This window comes from Malus sylvestris, chromosome 1, assembly GCF_916048215.2.
Source record: "Malus sylvestris chromosome 1, drMalSylv7.2, whole genome shotgun sequence".
In the NCBI taxonomy this organism is placed as follows: Eukaryota; Viridiplantae; Streptophyta; class Magnoliopsida; order Rosales; family Rosaceae; genus Malus; species Malus sylvestris.
The window spans coordinates 4569036-4586369 of record NC_062260.1 but is presented as its reverse complement, the minus strand read 5'-3'; the positions used below and the strand labels follow the sequence as shown (position 1 = coordinate 4586369).

General features: G+C 37.5%; 1 pseudogene; it reads right to left on the bottom strand.

Annotated features, from left to right (window-relative positions):
- Positions 1–724: 724 nt before the first annotated feature.
- LOC126611619 (uncharacterized) lies at positions 725–4806 on the bottom strand (annotated as a pseudogene).
- Positions 4807–17334: the final 12528 nt, after the last annotated feature.

Genomic DNA, 17334 nt, shown 5'->3' with positions numbered 1-17334 from the left:
TGGTACCTTTTTTGACAGTTAACTCGCCGTGGTTTAGCCGGAAAATAGCTCGAAAGTGGTTGTCTTGGTCTCAAGTTAGCCACTTTCAAGCCGTTTTCCAGCCAAACCACAGCGAGTTAACCATAAAAAAAGGTATCATTCTCTTTGTCTCGTGGAGAAGTATGATTTTCGTTTTTGAATTACTTGATTTCGTTGAGTATTAAAGAAGTTATGAATGTTTAAAGTTTACCCAGTTTCCGGCGAGTTTTCAAGTCACTCGGACCAATCAACTTTGAGGCTATTTTCCGGCCATCTCCGGCAACCATTGGGCTTTGAAATAGGTATAATCTTATTCTACACTTTCCTATCTTCATTTTGATATATTATAAGTCGAATTTGGTTAATAAACGATTAAGTTACGAAGTTTTGAAAATTACCCAAACTTCCGGGACACTTAATGGAGTTTTTAACTGAATGACCAAAATGATGGATGGTGGACAATTTCAGGAACCACTTTTATCGATTTGGAATCTCAGGGACGAAAGTGATGAGTTATGCAAATCTCAGAGACTATTTTGACGATTTACCCTATTAAAAATTTTGACATGCACTTTTTAAGTCAAAGCTTTGACGAGCAAAAGTGCTTTATAGAGAAGTATTTCCAAATGGTCCCAAAATTTTTAACAAAAATCCAAGTGCTTGCTAGAACAAAACATTTAACCGTTTCTCCATAGGAAAAAAAAAAAAAAAAAAAGAATCTTTCACATTATCAGAAGCTCATTTGGTTATCTAAAAGTGCTTTCGGCGGCAAATGAAGTCATCGAAAATTCATTTTCCCAAGTCGAGCTCGAATAAAGTCGTTCGCGCTAATATAGGAAAAAAATGAAAATAAGAAGTGTGAAAGCAAATAAATTTAGCAAACTTCCAGAACTGTACCAAAGTATTGATCTGAGTATTCTGCTACTTCACAAATCCACTGATGCTGCTTGCACTCTCTCCGGTGATCAGCTTCCGAGAGACAGGGAGGCCAAGATCAAACGGCCCCAAGGAATCGCTCTGTGTCCCAAGGAGTAAAATTACAACCATCAGCTATTTTCAATTTCACAAACTTCAAAACAAGCAACAATCACTTCGTTGTTCACTTGCGAACAAATCATGAGAGCTGTATCTGATTCCTGACAACCACGCTGGTCTTGCGGAAGCTCAGTAACACTGTTAGCCTGCAATAAACATCCGACTGAGATTCTTCTTGTTTTACTTCAACGGCTTGAAAGGGCCAAGCGAGTCCATATCCCCCGGCAAGGAACACAGCTACATGCTGTTTAAAATCTTGACAAAGCCTTTATACTAATTACTTTGGTAAGATACTAGTGAGAATTATGTAGCCTAAAATTGCCTCACCATATAGTCTTACACAGATTAAAAAAAGGGGTCTGCTATCCACACACCATTTTTTACTTCTCACACACCCCTTGTTAGTTTATGTCTTTTGATCTTCTTTAATTTAGTTGACCCGATGGCCGCAAATTAAGTGGGTGCGTATGAAGTAAAAAGGGGTGTGTGGACAGCACATCCCTAAAAAAAACCCAAGCAATCTGTTGATGTTAGTCTTGTTCTGATCAGTAAAATTTAGAAAGGTCTACCAAACCAAACAGCTGATTAAGGTTCTTTAAGTCTTAACAATATAAAAAAGTAAACGACGGAGAAATTTGATAACTCAGTTAACCAACACATCAAAGGTTATAACACCCTTCAATGTCGAGACATTCCGAAACTTTCAACACTTCAATATACTAGAGATTCAGCACAGTTCATTCAAGACAAGTTCTGACTACCAATTAAAACAATTTCATATTTATTTAACATCCAAATTGTAATATTTATAGAATAGGACGATCTATTGTCATACCAATCCAAAATCTGGTATTCAAATCATAGTTATTTAAACGAGACGGAAGCCACAACTGGTTAAACAGCACAGTTGCAATAACAGAATGAAATGAACTATTAGAACTCAGCAAACCTTGGCTTCATCAGGGAACTTGAATAGTTTAGAAACAGGATTCTGGTTGAAACATCCACGACTTCCACCAAACCCCAGAACATCTTTTCCCGACGAAGAGAACTTTTGAGAAGGAAATGCACGGCACGTTTCTTTGGCGTCAAAAATAGATAAGCATGAGTCATGAGTGGATGGCCTTTGACCTTGAGTTGGTGGCAAGCCTGCATTGCTCTCAACTGGTTGTGCATCAGATCCATTGAGCTTGCCCTGCAAGGATGCTTCAGACAGGAGGCCACCAATGCTCATAGATGGACAATCCCACGACACAAATGACTTTGAATCATTTTTTATTTCAGTAGGATAAAAGCCTTCATTTTTCCCAATTTGTTTTTCTTTACTGCTATTGAACTTGGCCTGTAAGGATGCTTCAGAAAGTAGGCCTCCAACGCTTATATTAGTTACACTGTCAATCAAAAGTGGTTCCTGAGCATGGTTACCCATCCTCCTCTGAATATTGTCCTAATTACAATAAGAGAGAAACTTCATACAATCATTAAAACCCATGAAAGAAACATGTTGCGTAAATCTTCAAAATGTCTACCCAACAAATTTTCCATCTCTGCTTTTAAATTTTGAAAAACAAAGGAAAGAATATTTATCAACGCTTGTATTCTCAATCCGACATTTCATCACGTCTATATATTGCATTCCCAGCTTAACGCAATTCATTAAAGTCACAGTCACCAGAAACAACGAAAATTCAAACTCATACAAGTAAATTTAAGCTTAACCCACTAAAGGTGTGTGAGCGCGCACACACACATGTGAATAAAGAACAATCAAATAAACAGAGAAAGAAGCAGCAGAAAATTTTACCCTGGGATCAACAGCTCCAGTAGAAATCTTCTCAGTATCTGCATTTATTGTTTCACTTGCATCATTTGATTTGAAATCTTTTGTTGCTAAAGCAGTATGTTTCCATAATTCATCAATAACATTCTCTGTTGCGGGGCTTCTACATCTCTGCTCGCCTTCAGATCGTAAGTCATTAGCTGATGTAGAAGGTTGATAAGCAGTTTTAGGTTCAGTAGAGAACCAGCCATACCTTAAGTAGCATATGAAGTCAGAAAAATTAATAACACGTTGAGTAAAGAAAATAGAGGAAGAATTATACCTTAAGCGAAAAACTGCAGGGCTTCCAAAAGCTGCATAGACCGCTCCGGCACTAATATTGCCATCATTCAGTGTCCATCTTCTGTTACTAGACATACTGTCGGGCATCTTATATGGGAATAGAACTCAAAAGCAATGCTTGATCTGCCCCACTTATCATTAAGGTGCTTTAGTACAGAAGTAATCTTCTTCCGTGGTCTAAGAATGAGTTCTAAATATGGATGATGTCCATCCTAAGAAAGAAAATGACATAAAAGAAAAGAAAGTTAGAAATTAAAGCGACAAACTTTCTAGCTTGCAAATACATAGTGCTGTTCTAATTTTTCAAATCTTCATGATTTATGATCTACCTTTTCCAATCCTATGCGGGTGGCTTCATTTACAGGGAAAAGCTGCAACTTGATCTTTGACTGCGGAAGAAGTTTTTGCCCTTGATAACACTCAAGAACAGGCAGTCTCTTTATTGTTCCTAAAAAGGGCACACCTATGTCAGGAAGCTCCAGACACATGCCTTCGGGATTCTCGTCCATTTCAACCAAGAAATTGCCACCTTGCCCTAAGAAATATAAGATGCGACTAACTTAAAGGAATGCCCAAGATCGGGGCAACTAAAAATTCAATGTCCATAACAGCTCAGGAAATGAACAGGCTAATCAAATCGGAAGAGATCTGTCTAGAATTACTTGGTAAGCTAATATAATGTGGCAAAACTAGTACGTGCAAGAAAATACAAGAATTAATGGTTGAAGTTAAAAGCATTCAAGCATAATACTCAGATGAGATTTCCAACCTGTTGCTTTGTGGCAGACTCGGGTAGTTCTCCCTGTAAATCTCTGTTCTCTCATGGTACTTCCTATACGTGCTCTTCCCTCTACAGGAATCTTGATCACCTTCCTGTTTGTTTCTCTAGAAGCTTTCATGCTGGTTTGGCTTCACCGATCTTTAGCCTACTGTCACACGGTCCCTCTCGTAAGTAAGACAATAATGCATCTTTTCGGGCTTCAACAAAATAGGATACCAAGAAAGAACTAATTAACTGGTGTAAGCAAAAAAATATACATATTTTTATCACACCAGGAGTATTCCAACTTTTTGTAATTTTCCGTTTCTCGTTTTCTTCCATATGAAACAAGAGACTATATCGTTTGAATAACACGAAAGCTACACTGCCCTTTCTCACACATATTATCCAAATTGTTTCCAGCAATTTTCTACCCAAAACATAGATTTCATAATAACCTGAGCAAAACAAAACCCGAAACACAAATGACCAGCCAGTTAAAATTCTGCACCACACTCTCGTCAGTTCAACTCTTCCAAATTGACAATCCAATTTCGAAAATTTGAGAATTCTCCGGGTTAAATTAAACGAATTTGACCTTGCTCCTTGAGAATTTGAGATTTAATATTTGAAGCTCAACCAACCCTTTGCCAGAATTACATATCAAGAATGTGAATCCCGGTAATTCCAGGATCTAGGGTTTCGAGCAATACCCATTTAAACACATGAAAGTAAATTCAACGATTCTGAATGCAATATTGTGCCCTAATTTCTAGTAATCGAAACCCAAATATAGAGAATAAAATACACAAATGAATCTGTAACCATATATAGCTCTTGGATCTATCACTTAACTATAATTTAGAAGAGAGAGAAGCGTACCTTAATCGAGAGAGAGAGTGAGTTTGGCGGGAATAAATCTGGAATTCAGAAAGCTCTGTTTGAGATTGAGTGGGCCCCGACCTATATATATATATATCTATTGCCGCCATAAAGCGTACCCATTCAATTATTTACGGGGCATCACGTTTTGTGTTCAAGTAGGCCTAGTAAAGCACTTCGTGTTGGGCGCTTCTGCTAACTGGTCTTGCTTTCATTTCCGTTTTCATTTCCGTTTTGGGTTAATTAAGGCCCCGTTTGAAAGATAAATAAAACGCTAGTTTTTAGTTTTACAAGAGTCAAACTTATCACCGCTCGTCTACGAAGCAATTCACATGACACTAGTATATCGTCACATGTTAATCAATGTCAATAAAAAAGAGCATATGGGTAAAAACTTACACATGTCTTTATTTCATTAGTATAGGATCCCATCGTGGCGGTGTATAGTGTCACATAAGTCTTTCTCCCCACTTACAGATCCGTAATAGTGAATTAGTTCTTATATTTTAAGATTTCATCAATGTGACTCTCTTGTTATTAAGACTCAAACAATCTGCTAATTTATAACGTGTCCATTCAAGTCTCACTTCTTTTTATGTCTGTATGATGATACAGTGATCCGCGTATTATTTTATGGTAAGTTATATGCATTTAGTACTTTGCAAATTCAAGTGGAGTATATATTTGGATACTCTTAGAAGTGTGAAATATAGTCTATTTATGGCATTTTACCCTTGGTTTGAAGGGTTAGGAACAATGGACAAACTTTTTCACAAATATTTTTACGCTCTTTCCTAGCTTTTAGATCTGGTAACATTCAAGGGTCCTAATTAAGAGTGATGTCAATTGTTTTAATAATTAAGTGACATGGAGGATAATGTGTATTGTAACTTGAAAAAAATAAATTAAAATTTAAAATTAAAATAGAATAAAACCTGAGGTATAGAAAAGAAAAACAAAAATGTAAACCTGCAAACGTGCAGGTAGGGTGAAGACTTCCATTGCTACATGTTGAGAAGAAAACGCTAGTTTTCTCTCTATACATTGGAATTTTCCCTCCATTCTATATATATATATATATATTAGAGAACTTGTTATGGTAACTTATTTCATCAAATAAAAGCCTTCACTGAGGGTTTTACGGCCTACCAGATGAAGGCTGGGAACACCCGGCCAACGAGTTTCTGGGAAGGAGACGGGACATGGGATCCTCTGCCACGTGTTCCATGGTCAGTGCTAGCAACTAGGGATGGGCAATGGTTATGACGGACGAGTAACCGCTGTTATTTACCCATAACCATTTATACTCGCACCCGCATAATCATTTACCCATTGGGTAATTGCCTAAACGGTTATACCCATACCCATAACCATTTATAAACGGTTAACCATACCTATAACCACGTACCCATTTAACCGTAACCGTATACCAGTTTATCCATACCCGTTTACCCGTTTATCTTTTTTTTTAACCCATTTACCCTTTTTTGAGCCTATTTACATATTTTTTTAACCGTAACTGTATACAACTCTAATAATTGAAATAATAAAGACGAACGATAGTTTTAATCAATCAAGGTAATATAATATATTTGCTAATAATTGATTTTTTACTAACAAAATACCTCTCATTACTTAAGCAAACATATTGGAAAGAAAATTCATGTATTTTTGACATATTTTTCTTCCATACCCAAGCAAGTATTCAATTATAACATCCATATGATTACAAAGTAAAGCTTCTAAAAAACTCAAGGTAGTCATTATCTTGAATACTAGATGATTCAAAGCTCCAAAATATTTCAAAACTAAACACTTTCGAACACTAATGCTTTAAGCACATTCAATCACAAAGTCTCATCGACTCGTTGTCACCAAAAGAGGCCTACAAAAGAAATGTATAAATTGAATTAGTATCCCAAAAGAAATGTTTTTAACTAGAGGTGTTGGCATATAGGAGGAAATACGTATGAAGGATAAAAAATGATAGCTAGAAGAGAACGCATTAAGTAAGGTATAACTAGTGAATGTGACCTCAGATTATACATCATATTCGTACCACAGGTCCACAACTAGTTCCCATGGCAGCAATTTAAAAGTGAATTAAACAACCAGTCAGATTCATCACGTAGCTACTTTGATGCACATCACCATTATAGCCCAAAATGTCAAATCTATACCAGTCAGATTCCTCAATGCAACGTTAAGAGAAACAGAAATTTAAAATCTTACGGATTAGGTTTTTTGTTTTTTTTTTTAAATTTTATATATCTATTAAAATAAACGGGTAATCGTTACAACCGTTGTTAATACCCATAACCGCCCATTTAAATTTTACGGGTAAACGGTTATACCCATAACCATTTAATTATCTAAACGGTTACACATAACCGTAACCGCGAAATTTAAATGGGTGGATAACCGTGGTTACCCATAACCGATGGGTATTTGCCCATCCCTACTAGCAACACACATACGGACCTGACACTTGTTGTCCATAGGGACATAACATTTCCTGCAAATTTCATGCCGCCTACAACTGCCACTTGTGATATTGCAGACACCTGTGAGCAAGGGGTATGGTGTTAAGGGGACCAAAACAACACATGGCCTCACCTTGCTTGACTATGGACACATGTGGCATCTTGATAGTTTTGGGACCAATTCTCTAAGGTACCATTTGGTACATGGGATGAGACGGAACGAAGTGGGACGAGGTGTTCCGTCTCACGTTTGGTGCGCCTAAAACGGGTGGAACGCTCTTCCATGGGACAAATTTTGGGTGAATTTTCATTCCGCCTCACCCTCCTAGAACAACTCGTTCCACATCCGTGAAACACAAAATTATAACATCTCCGTCTCCTTCTTCTTCCTCCTTGTTTTCATCCGAGGGCATCTTTGCTCCCTCTCCGTTTCATCCCGTCCCATTCCGTTTCTTCCCGTCCCGTTTGCATACCAAATGATACCTAATGACACACTATCTATTGCAGTGAATGGGCTTTCTTTATCCAAAGTTTTTGGCCTTTGATAATGTGGATGGGCTTTTACTGGCCTCGGACAGCTTACTGGCCGTTCCAACAAACTTTTCTCTTAAGGATTGTTTTCCTTCTGGCAATGACTTATCTATGACTGGTGACCTAAGCCCGTCCCATTCCTAGCCTAACAAATTAAGTGTTGAGCCGACCTCTGTGTGTGTGACTTCTCCCTCGACTACTAAAGAACACCCTTCTACAAAGAAGCAAAAACTCGTCTATAGTCCTAAGAATAGCCGCCCACTCCACCTTACAAATTTCAACCATCGTGGCCCTAAAACTAAGTCTTTTGATCGCAGCAATCGAGGGGGAAATCAAATCGGAAGGGCATACCTGCTTCAGTCTTTGAAATTCTTAGGGTAGATGAATAGGATGAGGCACTCTGTGAGGTGATGGTCAGCCCACCCAAAGAGCTGGAAGACTGGAGGCGCACTGGTTTCTATGGGCATTTTGTCATTATTAGAAGAACTTTATCTTAGAACCTCCTTCGCCACTTATCTGTGATGTGGCAGAAACTAACACACAAATTAAACCCTATTAAGATAGTTGTAGTATGAGCAAGTAGGGATCGTTCTAGGCAGGGATTAGAAGGGATGTTAATCAACACTAATTAGACTTAAAAACTGAAAACTAAGCTAAACTGACACTAAACATAAGGGGGGGGAGGTTTTTGGACGAATTCTAACTTCAAACAAGTAAATTGAAGAAACAAATTAAGTTTGGTACGAAAATTGGGTGAAGGGCTAGCTAGAGGATTCTTCTCCACACATGAAACATATGCATACAAATCGATTTCCAGTTATTATTCCTATAAACCATGAATGACAATGCCCCAAATTAATCATGAAAAGCACAAATAAACTTTCAGATTTTCCTAAATTCATTGAATTGGACTTAGCAACGCAACCAAATTATTCTTATCAAGTTCCCTATATGAACTGCATGATAGAGATACATATCAAAGATAATTAAGTTTTGTGAAAATCATAAGCATTGATAAGACATTCATAACTATGAACTGCATGATACTCCTGCTAGGAATTTACTTAACACAATCATGACTAGTGACTTTTACTACTTGTAAATATAAGTTCATAACGATTAGGTGAAGTTCCCTTATATTCTAGCATCAAATCCCTGCATGCAAACTAAGTGTGCACCCTTAATCAACACACAAGAACAAGTTCTTAATAAAACAGATAAGTAAATTGCATTCACTGTTTATGAAACAATAACTGGATGTAATCAATTCATACAAAACATGTGATCATGGCCTTGAATTCACCTCTAGCTAAAAAGAAATTTAGTTACGCATGTTCGTCATAACTAAATAAAAACAATCTAAATTAAACATTGAAATCAAATAAGGATAGAAAGAACTCTGAGACACTCCAGCAATGGCAGATTCAGCTCCTCCTCTAGATGGCAGAATTGGCTCTTATTCTCCTTGCAAGCATGACTCTAAATCTCCTTTTCTCATCCAGAAAGCTGTGACACTCTCACCAATTTTCTCTCTAAAAACTCCTCCTGAAAGCTGCGGCAATAACTTGTATTTATAGGGCTAGGGCACGACCTACTTTGTGGTGGAAAAGGATTGAGTTGTTTGCAGTGTTTTAGGACTCCTTAAATCAAATTAAGTGGTTGAATGTGATAAGGAACCCCCCTTGTAGTTAGAGATAAGGTAGGATTATGATATGATAAGATAAGATAAGATAAGGTTGAGGTAAAACAGGACTGGATAAGATAAGGTAAGTTTGGATAAGGTTTCCTTGTTTTCAGCTGATTCCTTGTCTTGCAAGCCTTAATTTAATTTTTCCAGATTTGTAGCACATTTTTAGCATCATTTGTCACCAAAAACATCCATCCATTATGCTCCATACGCATGCTATCCAATCCAAGTCCAAAACTGCTCCAAATTGCTCCATTTAGCCATTTATTGTCATCTTTGCCAATTGGACCTCAATTCCTCACCGGATATACTCTCTATTTTCAACAGATTTTCTGACTACACTTCTTATACTAAGTATATGTGAAAAGATTGATGTAAAAATGTAGACTAGCACTCACATACGTTATAACAAAGAAGGCACTTTCTGGAATTATTAATATAACATGTATATGATCTCATGAACGAAATGCCACTACTTAGAAGTAAGAACTAGGGATTCCATATGCTCGTACCAATTCCAAACTCCACATATTGAACACATAACAATCAAGATAAAAGTCGAAGGGTTGTAATGGGGCTAATGTATTGGCTAACAAAAGAATGGTTAAGGATAAACAAAGGTTCTTAAAGTGATAGTAAACAAAGTAATGAAATCAACACTTAGAATTCAACTTTTGATTGCAGCATCTAACTTTAAACACAAAGGGGAGATTCATACAACTTTAGGGTTAGATTCACATTTTTGGACCCTTCTTCAACAACCAATACTTGTGAACTCATTCTCACTTATTTTCAACCTCTTTTTTTTCACTTTCACTTTCACTTTTCTTTGAAATATAAAACATACACATTACTTCACCAGATTCAAAAGAACAAATCCTTCCCCCACACTTATTTCTCTGCAGATCGTAGATAAAAAGGAATTCCCAACAAGTCATGCTTCACTATTCTTTAAGAACAAGGGTATGGATATTCCAATGCTAGGCTAGGTAGGGATAATGCAGGCTAACAAAGAAAATAGGCTAAATAAGGCTCAAAGGGGTTAAACCTACAATACATATGCAAGGGATAAGGCTTTTTGGCTCTGGTGGTAACTAAACAACATCATCTTGTTATTTGTTATGCAATCAATTTTAAGCTTTGAATGAAACTGGCATGAGTTTTAGTATTTGGAACTAAAATGATGAAAAAGCATTCCAAGTAGCAACCAAGCAAAGAAATAATGAGATCATGCAACGACTTTAGAAAGCAAGAATATCACAGATTTTGAGTTCCTTCCTTCAAGCATGTTACAAAAATTGATTTTTTTTTTCCTTTGTGATTACATGTGAATTCATTAATGACAACTACAACTAAGTATTAACCAAAGAGCATATCAAACTTCCACCCATGTTTGTAACTTTCTTTAACAGTCATGCAATTAAAAACCAAATCCTCATCATTGTGTTGGAAGGTACCCTAAGACACAAACAAGCAAAACGACTCTTTTTGGTTTTTTCAAACATTTTTTTTCTGATTTTTTTTTTCAAAATTTTCGAAATTTTTTCAAATTTTTGTTATTATGACACACTAAAACACTTGAAAACAGTGAGTAACAACATTAGAAGTGATAGTTGATGAAATTCGAAGATAAGTCATGAAAAGCAATCTGTGTACCCCCCTAACAGTTAAACCAAACATTGTCCTCAATGTTTCAAAAATAAAACGAAACAAGAAAGCAATAAAAGACAACTAGAAAACGAGACAATCATGGCAAAGTAAAAATAAGAAAGAGAAGGGTAAAAGAGAGCAAATCTGGTTGTAGAGCCTGGAGATTCCAAAGTCTTTCTATTTGAATCACATGGGTTGCCTCCCAAGAAGCGCTTGCTTTAACGTCTTCCAGCCGGACAATACCTCCATTTAAGCTTCACTAGGGCCCACGGCATGGAGGGGTACATCCTCCACGACATGCTCCTCAAAACTTCCATGCATTGGATCTATGAACGGAAGAGCATAGTGATCCTTCTTGATTGTGATGTTGAGCTTCCTAAAGTCAATGTAAACTCTCCCACCAGCTTGAATCTGATTGGGCACCTGAACCAAAGAAGGTAACAACCTATTAGTTGAAATGGGAATTGGAATTGGAATAGGTGGCTCACCAATGTATTGCGATGAGGACTTTAAAGTAGCAGCACTGTCAATAATTTCAGAGGTGGTTCTCTCAGCCTTGGGTTCTTTGAGGGCAATGGCTTGTCCCGTGTGATCCACTCCAATTCCTTTTTCAATGGTGGCTCTAAATACATCCATCTTGATAGGTGTTGAACATTCCTACCCTATATTTTTATTCACATCAATGGCATAACAAGAACGAATATCATTAGATTCTTAATAGATTCAGAAACATTAAATTTAGTCACATCGCCATCAAACTCCATAGTTAACGCTCCCTTGGCCACATCAGTCTTGGTTTGGGCTATATTCATGAACGGTCGTCCAAGTAAGATTGGCAATGGTGGAGAGTGGGCTGAATCCTCCATCTCAAGCACATAAAAATCTGCCGAAAAAATCAAATGGCCTACCTGCACCAAATCATCTTCCAAAACTCCTTTCGGATATGCATTAGATCGATCAGCCAATTGAATAATGACACCATCATTTTTAAGCTCTCCTAGATTCATAGATGCATAAATAGAATATGGCATAACATTAATGGAAGCACCTAAATCTAGCATAGCTTGTTCAAACCTTGTATTACCAATAACACAAGGGATAGTGAAACTATCTAGATCTTTGCATTTAGGTGGCAGCTTTCGTTGCAAAACTGCAGAGATATTTTCACTTACATGTACCACCTCTCTCTCCAGAATCCGCTTCTTTGTTGTACAAAGCTTCTTTAAAAACTTAGCGTACTTTGGAACTTGCTTTATAGCATCAAGAAGCGAGATATTGACTTGCACTTTCCTGAAAGTCTCTAGAATGTCTTTTTCATTCTCTTATTTCCTAGATTGCATAAACCTGCCAGGGAAAGGCACATTTGGTGGAATAGAGTTAGAAGGAATAGAATTCGAACCATGGGTGTTCTTCCCTTGCCGTGACTCTGTCCAACTCTTCTTCTACTTGCAGCAACTTTTCATCCTCTTTTTGGCTTTGTTTGGACTTTTTTTGGGCTGGTTCCAATCTCCTTGCAACTTCTTAATGGTTCTTTTCGATGCATGAGTTGTACCCTGGCACCTTACCACATAGTTTCCAGCTACTTGGCCGAATCCTTCGACGGTATTACATTTGAACATATTTCCCGGATTCATAATACCGCTGCGGACGAGTTGGCTCAAATCACCTCCGGGGCACAACTCCTGAGGGGCAAGCTTGGCCGAGAAATACCCGTGTTACGACAGCTATACCTGGCCTTGGTTAACCAGCAAGTCCTCCGACGCGACAATGTGATACGCACCAGAGTCATGTCCTTACCGTTGTTGTTAGACCGACAAGACCTTATAGAAGTTTACGCTGTCGAGGCAATACCGGATGGTTGGAGAAAACCCATTATACAGTATCTTGACAATCCCAATGGCAAACACAGTCGCAAGACAAGAGTTCACGCCACAAACTATGTCACGTACCAAAACGAGTTATACCGAAAGGGTGAGGATGGTTTATTACTGCTATGCCTCGGCCCCCAAGAGAGTGCTCAAGCAATCACAGAAGTCCACGAAGGGGTTTGCGGAGCTCATCAGTCCGGACGTAAAATGCAGTGGTTGTTTCGACGACACAGTTATTTTTAGCCAAGAATATTAAAGGATTGTATCGAGTTCGCATGAGGGTGCATACATTGTCAGATTCATGGTCCTATACAACGGGTCCCGGCCGAGTCATTACATTCAGTCACTAAACCATGGCCGTTTAAAGGATGGGCCATGGACGTAATCGGCAAAATCACACCATATTCCGGGGTTGCCAAGCACGCATGGATACTGGTAGCAACCGATTACTTCACTAAGTGGGTCGAAGCAAAATCGTATGTCGAGCTAACGTCTAAAGAAGCTTGCGACTTTGTGGAAGAACACATTGTGACCAGATTCGGCGTACCAGAAACGATTATAACTGATAATGGCACAATCTTTACAGCTGAGAGGTTTAAAGAATATACGACAAGTTTGAAAATTCAGCTTGAACAGTCTACACCATATTATCCACAAGCAAATGGGTAGGCCGAGGCAAGTAACAAAGTGTTGATCATCATTCTCGAGAAAATAATAAAAGAGAGGCATGGCATGTGGCATTTAAAGTTAAATGAGGCTTTATGGGCATATCGAACATCGCTCCGATCGGCGACTGGGACAATCTCGTATGCACTAACCTACGGACACGACGCAATTGAAGGATTTATTTTGAAAAACATGTTCATTTGAGCAACATCATATAGCATGCAATTAACAATTAAAGGCGGAATCATGCTTGCATGCACTCAAAAACAAAACATTACCATGAAATTCAAAGCCTAGTAGATTGGTGAACCAATAATCAACTCAAAACAAAGTGAGTTGAAATTATTACCTTTGTAGATTCCTCTTTGCATAAGCAAAGGCTAATCACCCAAAGAGATAGGGCCTTCATTCCTTGCTTCTTAGATCCATGGATTTGGATGGAAAATTAGGTTTCTCCAAGTTCCCAAAATAGGGAACCTCTAAGTCTCTTCACCAAGGTTTGATTGTAGAAGAAATGAGTGACCTTGGAGTAGTAGGATTGCTAGATGTACCCTCCAAGGTGTTGGCCTCTTTAGAGAGAAAATGGAGAGACAATTCTCACCAATTTTCCCCCAAAATAAACCCTTAATCACTTAATGAATATTTGGCTATAAAGTCCTTTATATAGTCCCTTCAAATAAGTGACCTAAAGAACCAAAACCCTAATTCATCATACATGGCCGGCCTACCTTGGGATTTTTGGGCTTTTGGGCCTTTGTGAATCTTTATTCATTAAGTTGTCATACAACTTAAGTCAATGGGCTTGACGTTCGAAGCCCATTGGGCCTTAAGGTCAAAAACTATCCCGAGGTCTTTAACGAACTTATTCGTTTGATTAATTAACATATTAATTAATCCTTGCCATAAATAAATGATTAAACCATTTAATCATTCTTACTCATTTCAGTTTAATCTTCAATCTCCACCTTTTATGGTGTGCGATCCATTAGGTTCCTTTTAGCGAGGTAGTGGGCGATTAAAACCATTTTACATCGATTGTGAATTGAAACTATTTTCAATTCTCCCTTTAGTGATTACACACGTTTAGGGCTTCCACAAACCATGAGTGACACCTAGCAGCATATCATGGTTACCCAAGCTAATCAGAAGAGGATAGAGAACCTATTCAGTTTGGGATTACAAATGCAATACGGTCCTTCTCTAATCTAATACTCTTGACCACATTGTTTGGTATGATAGTTTATTTATTCATGTCTACTATCCAATGTGATTCGTGTGCTTATATGATTTCCTTGAATGTGATTTGGAACGCATTCCCTAATCTCATTCATACTCTGGCCAGAGATTCCAAATCATATCATAGAGTATTCTCCCTCAACTGTTTGAAGGTTAGAGATCCCTTGTTGCGCATTCACTTGTCTCCATAGCTAAGTGGCTTAACCCCAACGATGTCGTGGACACCCCGAGGGGGTGACTTTGACATAATCAAAGATCAAGGACTTAACCACAAGACAACTGTGATGCCTCAGGTCAAAGGACTACTTTGCATTATCCCAACCATGAGTTCTCATGTGACATGGAATATAAGAACTCTTCGTTGATCACGTTCAGTGAACTCATTCTCTATTGAGCACCTACGTACTTGTCTTGATGTCACACACACCAATGACTCGAGACTAGTCACTCTCCCTGAGAGAAGACATAGTACGTACTGATCTTAACGGACTGTCAACGCCCAATTGGCAATCCTATGATCAGGAACATTTAGGATGTGTCTACGAAAGAATGGTCTCATGAATCTAACTTCATTAGATTACATTCTCCCAATCACATATTCCTTGGACTTTATCGTTTAAGCATATAACATTTATATGAGACGGCTCAAACAATAATTTATGCCCTTTATATGTAAAACTAGATTAGTTTAACATGTGAAATGTCCGTAAAGTATCATCACATGATTGGCTTTAGGGCACATTTCCAACAATCTCCCACTTGCACTAGAGCCAATCAGCTTGGTCATCTTGATGATACCTCTTCTGTAGTCATTTCATAAATGGCTGAATAGTAGGCCTAGACAGTGGACATCTATATGTGTTATCCATAGAAGCAACCTTGAGAATAACGACGTCACCATTATACATGATTCTCAATCATGTGGTTCAGTCTCTCATTTGAGTTCGGATCTTGATGAGACCTTGATTCCCAGGCTTGAGCTATCGCCCCATTAGTGTCATACACTTTCTGGTTGGAACCGAATAGAGAGTTCATAAATGAACTTTCCCATCCAAACAACATTGTTGTAAACTTCTATATGGCAATATATCTTGCATTCATAATGGAACACACTAAAGTCATACTTTAATGTTTCCATCCAAATATCTCTTTAGTCATAATAAAGAGATATCTGTTTATCTCTTCATTCATAATGAAGAAACATCCAATGATGGATTAGATTCATAATCTAATACATTTACGCTTCCATTACGTCACTTTGATTCTTCCTCGATCTTTGAGGAATTTATCCTTTAGTATTTCTCAAATACTTAAGGACTCACTTGACAGTTGCCATGGTTCTGATCCTGGGCTTGCACTGATATCATCTTGTACCGTTCTAGGTACAACTCATATCAATGTTTTTCATACAATATGAAATACATAAATCACCTTTCTGCGTATGCATAAAGGATTCAATTTACGCATTATTTCTTTGGGAGTCAAAGGGTACGTTCCCTTTGAGAAGGGCAACTTGCTAGTCTCACTAGAATCGTCCTTCTTATTGAAGTTTATCATCATATGAGAAACTTCCTAGCATCCATTGTCTATTATTAGGGATTGATATAATCCAATTATATCATGAAATATATCATTATAGATTTCCATCCCATGTACATAGACTATATCTCCCATATACATTCTATCTTCATATAATGTATTAAAGTCATAACTTTAACGAAGAAGTATTATTTTCATTTCCAAAATAAATATATCATATATATTTAAATTTTTAGGAACATGATTAACTCCCACTAATCTTTTGTAAAACTAGTAAACAAAAGATTCATTTACATCTTTATGAGAAATCAAACGATTTGATCCTTTTTCTCATAAAATGCAAATAGCTCCCACTAGCTTGCTAAGATTCATGATGGATGGATCTCTACAACTTACATGTCTTGTGATTTTTAGTTTTAGACATATATTATCAAGACTATCTTAATAATGGTTTCGGAAACCCATATTATGTCCAAACATTGAATCACCATTTAGTTGTAGCTAGCAATCTTCGAATTAATTGAAACCAAGACTATCTCAAAGATGGTTTCTTCAAAGTCAACCATTCTCTTTGATTGTAGTCACCTTAAGCTACCAATTAGTTTATGAAGGTTTCATTATTTCGGGTCAAATGGTACTTTACCATTTCCTTGAGTATGTATCATATATATATACACTCAATGTAGTCATAAGGATTTTCATTCTTATTTCTTTCGAATTAAGAGGTGCAACTCTATGACATAGTCATAAAGTTCAAACCATTCAACTGAGACGGTTTATAAATCCTTCTCGACTACCTTGGAGCTTTTGGTATAGGAACTAGGTTGTTATATTTGTTGATTACTTTCTTGTCTCTC